Consider the following 11,943-nt stretch of genomic DNA (forward strand, 5'->3'; position numbering starts at 1 on the left):
GAAAGTTCAATCATATGATATGCATCGATAATGTTGCTGCTTGAGCTTGAGTGTTCATTTTGTTGGGATCCAAGTGCAAACTTGATAATTTGCATTGTTATGTATCTGAATATTTATAGCAGGTCTCTTTTTTTTTTTTGGGTAAATAGTTGCAGGCTATAAAGCACGAACTCGGGACACGAGATGCGGGAGACGGGACACGGGTACGACACGGATACGGCGTTACGGCAATTTTTAAAAAAATAAGACACGGACACGACAAGGATACGGCAATAAAATAATAATATAATTTATTATTATACAAAAAAAATTATTCTTTTCTCAATTTTTCATTTCTATTCATAAATATAATCTATTTAAATTAATCCCACCATACATCTCATATTTATTTATATTTTTTTTATTTTTGAAAGATTAATCAATTATATATAATAATGTAGATAATTAGGTAGGCTTTAGCTAGGCTAAAATTACATGGAACTAAACAAGCTTTAGTAAGCTGTATTCAATAGGCCCAAAAAGAAATGATCAAAAAATGTATGGCCATAGTAGGCCTAGAGAGACAGCCCGTAAGGCAAATATGACCTTCTAGGTCATTCTGCCGCAAATAAGACCTTCTAGGTCATTCTGCCAAGAGAGAGAAAGTGTTGTGCCGCATGTGAAGAGAGAGAGAGAGAGAGAGAGAGAGTTGTGTTCATCTGCCATCTCTTCACCAGTTCACCTTCTTTTTCAATTGCCTATTCTTATCTTCCTTTTTATCACAAGTCATAGGAGCGACGTAAGCCTCAGCTGTTGCTGAGTTTGGGACATCCGAAGTGAAAGAGTTGGCTGGCAGCGATCGTTGAGCATATATTTCGTAGATCCGCACGTGCTATCATCTCTTTCTTTCTCTTTCATTTTCTTCTTTCTCTTTCATTTTTTTTTATGCTTGATTGGCAATCGGCGTGTCCTCCGGTGTGTCCTCCGGCGTGTCGCTGGCCGTGTCTGATCCAAAAAACATATATAAAATAATGGGATACGTTTTGTAGGTGTCCGACACGTGTCCAGAGCTCTGACACGCGTGTCCGTGTCGGACACGTGTCCGACATTGGTACGCTGCTACACATTGGCGTGTCGGTGCTTCATAGCAATAGTTGCAGGCTAATATATATCAATCCATATAAGCATACTCATTATTAAATGATCCATCAGGCCACAACAATAAAAGAGTGCTTTCTTTAAATTGCTTCCCCTAATTTGTTTGCCTCAATCAATGTCATGTATATATATCTGTCTCTCTGGAGTTTGTATATATTGTCATTTGTCAGTAGCACCACTGCCCTCTTGTGTATGTATGCATTGTCAGGTTACAAGTGGCTGTTAGGTTCTCTCTTTATGGCAATCAAAAATCATTGGGATGCAGATATCGATGGCAGGTCAAAGCTCACAACACACTGCACTTACATGAATGTGATTGTAGATGGTGTTGACACTTGAAAAAAAGGGGAAAAAAAAGGCATATCTACTTTTTACTTATATGAGATGCTTATTCTTTTGCTTTGGCAGACTGTTGTTGGTACTCTAATGGATTCAACTGCTATCGAACAGTTAGAGAAACGCTTAATGGAAATGGATATTCAACTGCTAGCGTGGTGAATGACGTGTTTTATTTCCGTGATTAGTAATCCAACAGTATTTGTTGTATATTAGCATAGGAACTTCTAAAGTTATACAATAGAATACTGGGTATAATTATTGTATGTAATATGAAAGTTCGATCATATGATATGCATCGATAATGTTGCTGCTTGAGCTTGAGTGTTCATTTTGTTGGGATCCAAGTGCAAACTTGATAATTTGCATTGTTCTGTATCTGAATATTTATAGCAGGTATGTATTTTTTTGGGTAAATAGTTGCAGGTATGTTAATTTAATTCTTTAGAGCCTAGTTGCCGCATCATGGAGCTATAAGTGACATTAGAAATTTTTTGTTGTATGCAAAAAGAAAATTCCCTGATTCCTTCACTGATGTGTCCTACTGAGGTGATCTACATGGTAAACTAAGATCTATCGACTCTAAACTTATTAATAAGATGAATTTTCTGTGCAAAATGTCAAGAAATTCTTCACTGATAAAGCACATTTGGAATCAAAGTTCAGAACCTAATGTCAAGGAAAATAGTTCACTCTACCATTTGAAAAGCTTACCCAAAATATATAATAGATCAATATGTTTATATGGGGTTCAAAGAGTATAGTGTTGAATGTCGATTATTTATATGTAAGGTACATATTGGGACATCATGGTTTAAATCAAAATTCTATTTGAAAATTTTGTTCCAAAAGTTTCCAGTGGAAGGATTATCAAATTGAATGAATGGTGTGTATTTTATCGGGTAGTAGTTATTGTGGCCATGTCAAATTTCATTGGTTTTCGAATGAGAAGGAATTTTTTGGTGGCATTGTAATGCATATGAGTATGAAATTTTAAAGCTGATGGACTATATTGCAAGTGAGAAAGGGAAGTGCCCTTGGTGGACCGTTAAAATGATGGATATAAAAATATTGGAAATTCATGAACTTCATTCCAACGCAAATTGCCAATATATAATGAGTTGGAGGTGTTTACAAGCCAACCACAGTTTTTTGTGATGTCAATATAATATCTATAAGGTTGATTTTAAATTTGTTTTAATAAAATTTCAATTCTTCAATTATTTCCCCCAGCAAACTTTATTTTTTTTTTTAAAAATAATACCAATGATACAAATATTATAAACTTTAAAATAGGAATATAATTTATAGAATTACAAACCTGCCTAAATTTTTAGTTTGAACTTCATTTCATAAATACCTTTGTAACTTGAATCTATACTAAATATTACACACTTGTGTTTTGCAATTTTGGTTGGTTGTTTAAGTATATTTTTACAATTTTTTAAATATTATTTATATAATTTAATATTATTATAAATAAATTTAAATAATAAAATAGAATAATACAAACAGTCATTGCCGAACAAGTTTTATATTTTTGTTTTCAATATTTTCATAATAGTGACATTATCAAACATGTTTTAATGTTTTTGCTTCCGAAGCATGGACATTACTAAATATGTTTTCATGTTTTGTCTTTCAAAGCATGAACGTTACCAAACATGTTTTCATATTTTTGCTTCCGAATTTCAGGACGTTACCAAACTTGTTTTCATGTTTTTACTTTCTAAAATCTTATAACAAATAGATGTTACCAAACAAGTTTCAAAACAGTATTCAACACATTCTAAAGCAAAAATATTACTTCTGCTTCGGGGTTAAAGCAAAAGCACAAAGCAACTATGGTTGCCAAACAGGCCCTTAGTTATATCAAATTTTATTATACATTTTACTCTTTTTTTAATATATATATATATATAGTCATGTCAATTGATACACACTTAGTTTCATCAAATTTTAATCTAAGAGAAAATCTGAGAGAAACTATTAATGAATTAGAAGATTTAGAATTGTAAACCTACCGGAATTGTAAAAGAGTCCACGTATAGGAAATAAGGGATTGAACCAAATATAAAATTTTAGAAAAGGTTAAAAAGAATTTGATTAAGTCATGCCTTTATATGAAGGACAATTATGATATTAAAAATATAAAAACTAAATTTAGTGTAATGTAGGGAGCCCAATATCTGTTCCCTTTAATAATAGAGTCATGTTATTTACCCCGACAAATAAAAACCTATTACTTGATCAGGTCTATATGGCTACTTAATAGTACTTATGTGTCAAAAAGGAAAATGGAGATAAAAATATGGCGTGGTTATTATAAAATTTTAACTTAAATAGGCATTATTATTACTCTAGTTTGTTTCCATAAATACGTCCCTTACCTTCCCTTATCTTTTCAGTTTTCCATAACCCATTTCCTTATCTTTTTAGTTTTCAACAAATATAAGAATTTGATTTGTACAAATTTAGAACAAAAACTAGAATGTTTTTATACTTTTTCAATGTCTTGCAAATTTTATTTTATTTTTTTTATAAATTCCTCTCATTGTTTTTGTTTTGGGGAGTCATATAAATTATTAGTTTTGATCATTATAGAAACTAACAACTGCCTATCAAAGTAATAGATGGATATTAATGATCAAAGACATAATCTTTTTATATAACGAGGGATACATAATCTAAGAGCATCTCCAACCGCTGCATATATATTTTTGTGTAAATGTGATGTGTCAAAATAGATTTACACAAAAATTTTGTACTACTTATTTTTAGTTCCAATGGTTGTTTTATGGTGTGTCGCCGGACCAACGTCTAAAAATATGTTAAGAGTGTGAATGTGCAATGTGGCTAAGTTTTAAATTTATAAAAACTACTACTACCCTTTAACTACTAAATATAGCTAGGGTGAGTAGGGATCGTCCCAAGGGATTGTGGGCGTCTTTGCAATGGAAACAATATATAAGGTTAGTAGGTCAAGTGATCAAAATGAGATTTGTTTGGTTGATTAAAATACAATACAATTGAAATTAAAGCAAGCAAAAAACAATAACTTTAGAAGATAGGGAAAAAGATATAGAGGAGAGGATATGAGGTACTAGAGCTCACCACTAAGTTTGACTTCATTAGACACTAGCAATTGTATATCAATGGGGAAATTGAATTGTAACTTGTGTGTGTGTGTGACATTTATTGAAGCTAGGCATGGATGGCAAATAAGTATAGATTGTTTAGCCAATTCAAATGGAAAGCACAACCTATCAAATGAGACTAAAATCCATTCAATGAAACCACAATTTATGCATACACAACTATCTAGAGGCGTACACCCTTTGCATTCATAAGTATGGAACACCAAGGAATAAGAATAGATTGTCTACCTATCTATGAATCTAAAGCAACTACACTACATCTACACTAAGGACATGGAAATTAAACTAAATAAGCTAAAGGTATGGCACAATCCATTAAGAAACAAGTGTGAACCATCAAATAAATAACAAGAATGTTCAATTAAGCACTATATTTTGATCATCATTAGATTAACTTCATCCATACACATAGACATGCATAAATTCCATTAAATCTAGAGAAAAGCACATGAGTCATCTGATGAGCGCTGGAAAGTGCGCATTTAAACCCTTTAAGCTTAGGTATTCTAGAACCTTTATCTATCTTATTTTCCCGCTTTAGAATGATTTCGTGTTATTTCCATTTTCAGGTACTAATTCTTAAAATAAGCTAACTTAGCCAAATAAGAACATAATTGAAGCAATTTTGGGATGAATCAAAGAAATGAGCAAAGTAGAGCAAAAGGAAGCAAAAGGTGAAATTTCAGCAACTTCGATCGATCTCAAGAAAAGTTGATCGATCCAACTTTCATCGATCTCAGCACTTTAAGATAGATCCAGGCCATGATGTCATTTTCAAAGATCCCAAAAGTTCGATCGATCCAACTTCATTCTCTGATCGATCGAACTTTTTGTATTTATCCATATGCCAGATCTTATCCAGCTGTACCACCCTACCAACTGCTTTTGTCCTTTTCCCAAAAATAACTTCAAAATATCTCAGATTTGTTTTTATCCAAGAAGGCGCTGCCATTGAGGATCGATCCAGCTTCAATTCGATAGATCTCAGCCATGTTCGATCGATCTCACCATAATTTTAATCGATCAAACTTCCCAAATCCCGAGAAAATCCAAATTCCAGCTCATTAAAAGTTGTCTCATATCCAATCATTAGAGGATTATTGGTGTACAAGCCCAGCTCATTTGAGGTGATTTTTGACCTACCTATATAAGGAATATGAGCCACTTTTTGAGAGAGACTTTGAGACTTTATACTTGTCTACTTAGAGAAGAGAATTCTTAGAGAGGAAGCAAAGGAGAAGAGGAGGCTAGAGACACCATTGGAGCTTCTTCATCAACCAAGGAATAGATTTCTTCCATGGAGCTTGCCCTTGAGGGTTGGAAGACACCATCCATGAGTGGTTAGACATCCTCTTGGGGCTGGAGTTAACCCTAAGCATGCTTTCTACTTCTTGATTTATGTATTTTTGAGGGGATTTGTATTGTGATACATGTGTTGACACTTTATATATATATAGATCTTGTTTATTCAATGATTTATATGGTTTAATGCTTCCAATTAATCATTTTATTCTATCCATATGTCTATGTATGCTAGAATAGATGTTCATGTGTTTGTCTCTATTTCTTATGTTGTTGATGCATGTTTATGTGTATTAATGCTATAGATTTAGACATTGTCGAGACATAGTGCTTAATGGAATGTTCTTGTGGTTTATTTGATGGTTCATACTCATTTTTTGATGGATTGTACCTCTCCCTTAGTTTAATTTCATGTCATTAGCTTAATTGTAGTGTAGTTATAGTTTAGATGTTAAATCGGAGGACAATCCATGCTTGTTGTTGATGTTCCATACTTATGAAAGCAAGTAGCATATATCTCTAACCTTATGATGTGTTTAGATTGTGAGCTTAAAGAAAGGATTAATGGCTTAATTTGATATGTTGTGCTATCCACCATGTTATTTAGACAATATATGTTTAATTTGCTATCCATACTTGTTGGAACAACCACACACACACACTTTGTTGTAATACATGTTTTTTTTTTTCCCCTCATTAATCATTCATTAAGGGTGTAGAAAAGCTATGCTTAGTGGTGATCTCTAAATCCCAAGATCTCTTTCTCTTTTTTATTCTCTTTATTGAATTATTGTTTACTCTTGTTTAAATTGCCTCTTAGTGTAATTCAACCACCAACCAATCTTTTGATCACTCGACTTACTAACCCTAATCTTGATTCCTCAACCTAGTACGACCCTTAATCCCTTGGGACGATCCCTACTTGCCCTAGCTATATTTTTAGTGAAAGGTAGTAGTGGTAATTTCTAAATGTAAAAACTTGGCAACATTCTTCATAGCTCTACACCGCTATCTCTTTTGGTGGTGTGCACAAACTGTTGGGTTCGGAGTGACGACCCAGGCCACACTAAGTTTTTAGCGCCGTTACCTGGGATTGATTGAAGGCAACGTCGTATTTGTGGAATCAATTAGGAATTAGTACTCATTTAATTGTGTCTTTACTTTGTTTTTATTTTTCTTTTAGTTACTTATTGTGTTTATTCTTGTTTGACTAGGTGCGTTGAGCTCAGAAGGTAAGCAAATGAGCATTCAAGCAAATGATCTAAGCAACCAAGGAAAAAGGCTAAAATTATAAAATAAAAAAAAAATTGCTAAGCTAAAAGCTAAAAAAATTTGGAGTTGAAGTGCTAAAGGACCTTTGTGAGCTTTTCCTTACTCAACCCTTAGTTAAATTGTCGGCCCGCATGGAAGCTTGTAATTCAATTCTTAGATAAATCGTAAGCCCATGTGGGGGCAATTTACTTTTTTTGCATATTGTTGTTAAAGCATGGGAGTATGGGAACATTGTATGTAGATAAAGTTTGTTGATTGTTGATTTGTTGTGAAGGTGAAGTGTTTGTCATTATTTCTTGTTGTGTTGCATTGTGCATGCATGATCGTAGATCATTGAGACCCACTATTGTCCCTTTAAATTTTTATCTTGAATCCATTGTTCGAAACCCTAGGGGAAGAGGTAGTTCTAGTCAATCCATTTCATCAATGGAATGACACAATGAGGACCATGTGAAGGACCTTGGTCACATAGACCAACAAGGTATCCTCCACCCCAATGTGCATCATGATAACATGCAAGTACCATTAGGCATGCCGAGGCCATTTGTTCATCCATTACAAAACAAGGCCAAGTTCCATTGGGAATGCCAAGGCCAATTTATGCTCCACCACCACCTCCCATCATTCAAGGCAATTAAGGTGCCCAAGTTGCATCTCCAATTGCTAATCCTCCCCTTGCTTTAAGAGATCACTATATGCCTAATGAATATAATGGACCCACATGCATTCAATTACCACCATTTAGAGCACACTACTATAAGATCAAACCACAAACCATTCAAATGCTTCTTAACAATCATGGACTTCTAAGTGAAGAACCTTACAAGCATTTGGATGAGTTTCTTGAAGTATGTTCCACCGTGAAATACACGAACATGCCGGAAGAGGTCTTAAGGCTTAAAATTTTTCCATTCACCCTTAAAGACAAAGCAAAATATTGGTTTAACAATCTTAAACCTTTTTCAATAACTTCTTGAACAGAATTGCAACAAGAGTTCTTGAAGAAGTACTATCCAGTTTCTAAGACCAATGCCATGAGAACTTCAATTAGGGAATTTTCACATGGGGATGGGGAAACATTTCATGAGGCATGGGAACGCTTTAATGAATTGCTTAGGAAGTGTCCACATCATGACATGCCCAAATGGCAATTAGTTCAATATTTCTTTAAGAGCTTATCGGATAATAATAAGGGCATGGTTGATGCTTCCATGGGTGGCTCTTACATTGATAGGCATGAAGATGACGTGTGGCGTTTTTATGAGAGCATGAGTGAAAATTCTTTGCATCGTACTTTATCTTCGAAGAATGGTAAAAATTCTAGTGGTAGGAAGAGTGTTAGCTTCATCAAGTCAACCACTCCAATAAAATTGCCGCCGAGATGAAATCATTATCTCAAAGGTTTGATCAATTTTTAATCAACCAAAACTCGGCGAATCAAGTATCTTCCTTCCCTAACCATTCTCATCATGCATCTAATGAGACATGTATGACTTGTTCAAGTGTTTTGCATTCTACTTCCAATTGTCCCCATGGATATGTGCAAAGTGAGCATCATGAACAAGTAAATGCAACATTTGTGAATCAAGGGAACAATCCTTATGGCAATCACTACAATCCTAGTTGGAGGAATCACCCGAATTTCTCTTGGAAAAGCCAAGGGGAGGGCTCAAACCCTTCCCAAGGTGGTTTTCAAGGGAAGTACATTCCACCTCCACTACAAAGCCAAGGTTCCCAAGGTTTTAGATCATCATACCAATCATAAGGAAGCTAATTTTCAAATTCTCATTTTCCCAATTAATTATATTCCTAAGGAAATGTTAGAAGTCCCGCTTTTGAAGAGAAAGTTTTGACCGCTCTAGGTACTTTAGAGGCTAACACTCAATTACTTCATTCTCACTCTCAATCCATTGCAAAGCTAAAAACCCAAGTAGGGCAAATAGCTAGCACTATGAATGCTAGAGAGAAAGGGAAAATGCCTTTGAATGCCTCACCAAAGTAACAATGTGCTGTGGAGACTCATTCCTCATCAGAAGGTCATACAATAGAACATGTCAATGCGATGACTACCTTACGAGGTGGGAAGATTGTGGACAACCAAGTGGGTATGTCCAATGAAGAGAGTGAACCGGTGCAACCACAAGTTGACACCCATCCCGTTTCACATCCTATTCCTCCTTCATTGCATATGCATGATCTTCAAATGAGAATGTGTTAAAAAGTGATTTGAAAAGTGATTTTGAAAAGAAAGATTTGCAAAATGATTTGAAAACTTCTTGTGTTGAAGAGAATTCAAAGAAAATTTCTGGAAAGGTTTTTGAACCAAAAGCTCATTTTCCGGATGCCTTAAAAGGATCCATTTTAAATGACAAGCAAAAGGCCAAAGCAAATGAAATCATGGAAGTATTTAGGCAAATGAAAGTTAATCTTCTGCTTTTAGATGCAATCAAGCAAATTCCGACTTATGCCAAATTCTTAAAAGACTTGTGCACCTAAAAGAGAAAGAACAAAAGCCAAGCACTAAGGAAAGTGGTCTTAACCGAGCAAGTAAGCTCAATTTTGCAGCATAACACTTTTCCAAAGTTTAAGGACCCCGGTTCACCTACCACTTCATGTATCATTGGTGATCATATCATTAATCGGGCTCTTCTTGACCTAGGAGCAAGTGTTAATCTTCTTCCATACTCGGTATATGTCAAATTAGGCTCAGGAGACTTGAACCCGATGTCGGTGGTTTTATAACTTGCCGACCTATCCATCAAAAAGCCTAGGGGTATCATTGAGGACGTATTGATTAAGATTGATAAATTCTTCTTTCCCATTGATTTCATTGTCATTTATATGGATTCGGTCCCAAATCCTAAGAGCCAAATTCCCGTTATCCTTGGCTGTCATTTCTTGGCAACCGCGAATGCCAACATTAATTGTAGGATGGGGATAATGAAGATCTCATTTGGCCACATAAAGGTAAAGTTGAATATTTTTAATCCAATCCCCAACTTATTTGACAAACATGAAGAAGTGAATGTTATAGAGAAATGTCATGACCTTAAATGTGAAGGAATTGAGTTTTTGTGTGAGACCAAAGTTCTAAAAAGTCTATCTTCAACCTTGAAACCAAAGAAAGTTGTTTCAAAATCTTATTTTGAAAGGGCGTGGAAGCCCAAAGATTGTCTTGACCAAGGACCGAAAACGCCTTTTGAGCTTAATCCAACAAGTTCCTTAAAGAACCATTTGTTTGGTGGAGTTCAAAGCACTTATCACCCCATCAAGGAGGGCATGCACAATAAGATGTTTGATCCAGGCTAAAAGAGCCCAACGTCTTGTTAGAGACGTTAAAGACTAGCAAGACATTTCGTAGGGTGTCAAAACCCTATTCCTCCCTCATTTCTATCTTTAATTTCATTTATTGCAAAGTCTAGATATTGTCTTTGGGTTCATATGCATTGTTAGGAACTGTGATTAAGATTGCATGCACTTTTATGTTGAAATTGAGCATTTTGCATAAGTTCGATCGATCTCAAAATGAGTTCGATCGATTGAACTTCCCACCTTCATCAAACCTGCATCCAAATCACTCTTTGTCCAATCATTCGAACAAAACCTACATATTTTAGCTCTCTGTCCCATCGTTCGAACTTGTTCCTAGATTGATCTTTAGTTCTTCGATCGATCCAACTTTATCTTGGATCGATCTGCAGTTCCAACACTTAAAAATTTTTGAACCTGCATCCACCTGCATCCAAAAGCCTCTCTGTCTCATCGATCGAACATTTTTTCAATTCTATGCATTCTCGATCGATCAAAAGTATTCTGAGATCGATCTTGGGGAGATCGATCTTTGTTCTTTGTTTTTCTTTTTTGACTTTGTTTTAATTTCTTAATTTCAAAAATTCTAAAAAAATATATATTTTGTTATTTAATTTTTATTGGCATTTTTATTTTTATTTTCCAAAAAAAATTAATTAAATTGTTTATTAAAAAAAAAATCCTAAAAATATTTTTACTTTTTATTTTATTTATTTTTACTTTTTAGTTTTCAAAAAATCCCAAAAATACTTTGTCACTTAAGAGAAGAGATCGATGTCAGTTCGATCGATCTGAGGATTTAGTTCGATCGATCGAACTGGCAAGGGAATGTTTTTAAAAATAGATTCAGGGTCATTTAATCAATTCCACAAGAATCGATCTCAGACCCTCGTTCCCCCTTCGCCGCTGCATCCCAACTCTTCTCCATCTCCGGCGAGCTCCCAAGCATCGAATCTCTCTCTCTCTCTTCTCGGATCTAAGATCTCATTCGCATCTCCACTTCTCTCTTAGTTCCGGTGACATCCAAAACCTCACCTCTTTTATTCAAGCTTTGATTTCATGAACATATACTTTAAATGTTAGATCTAGGTTGTTTTCATGATGCCTATTGCCATGGATGAAGCTTCAACCTCTTTGTATATATGTGTATATATATGTATATATGTTTTATATTTTTCTTAATTTTAATTTGATTTTGGAGTTATGGGCCGAATCCAGTGACTAGGATTGATGTTTGTTGGGTAGATGGACCCACGACCATGTTCATGAAGGCCCCGTGCCATCCACGTCATAGATCTGTGACTTTTCGAGTTTCACTTCACAGTTCTATCGATCGAACTTTTTATTCGATCGATTTGTAACAGATCGATCTCACTTATTCTTGATCGATCGAACTTGCATCGTTCTCATGTTTTTGTGGTTGATCGAG

At 34.8% G+C, this 11,943-nt stretch overlaps 1 pseudogene; it reads right to left on the reverse strand.

Annotated features, from left to right (window-relative positions):
• Window positions 1-8,244: 8,244 nt before the first annotated feature.
• Window positions 8,245-8,343, reverse strand: LOC132272035 (small nucleolar RNA R71; annotated as a pseudogene).
• Window positions 8,344-11,943: the final 3,600 nt, after the last annotated feature.

This window comes from Cornus florida, unplaced genomic scaffold, assembly GCF_030987335.1.
Source record: "Cornus florida cultivar Cherokee Brave unplaced genomic scaffold, ASM3098733v1 CherokeeBrave_3.0.0_Hap2_Chr08, whole genome shotgun sequence".
Classification (NCBI taxonomy): domain Eukaryota; kingdom Viridiplantae; phylum Streptophyta; class Magnoliopsida; order Cornales; family Cornaceae; genus Cornus; species Cornus florida.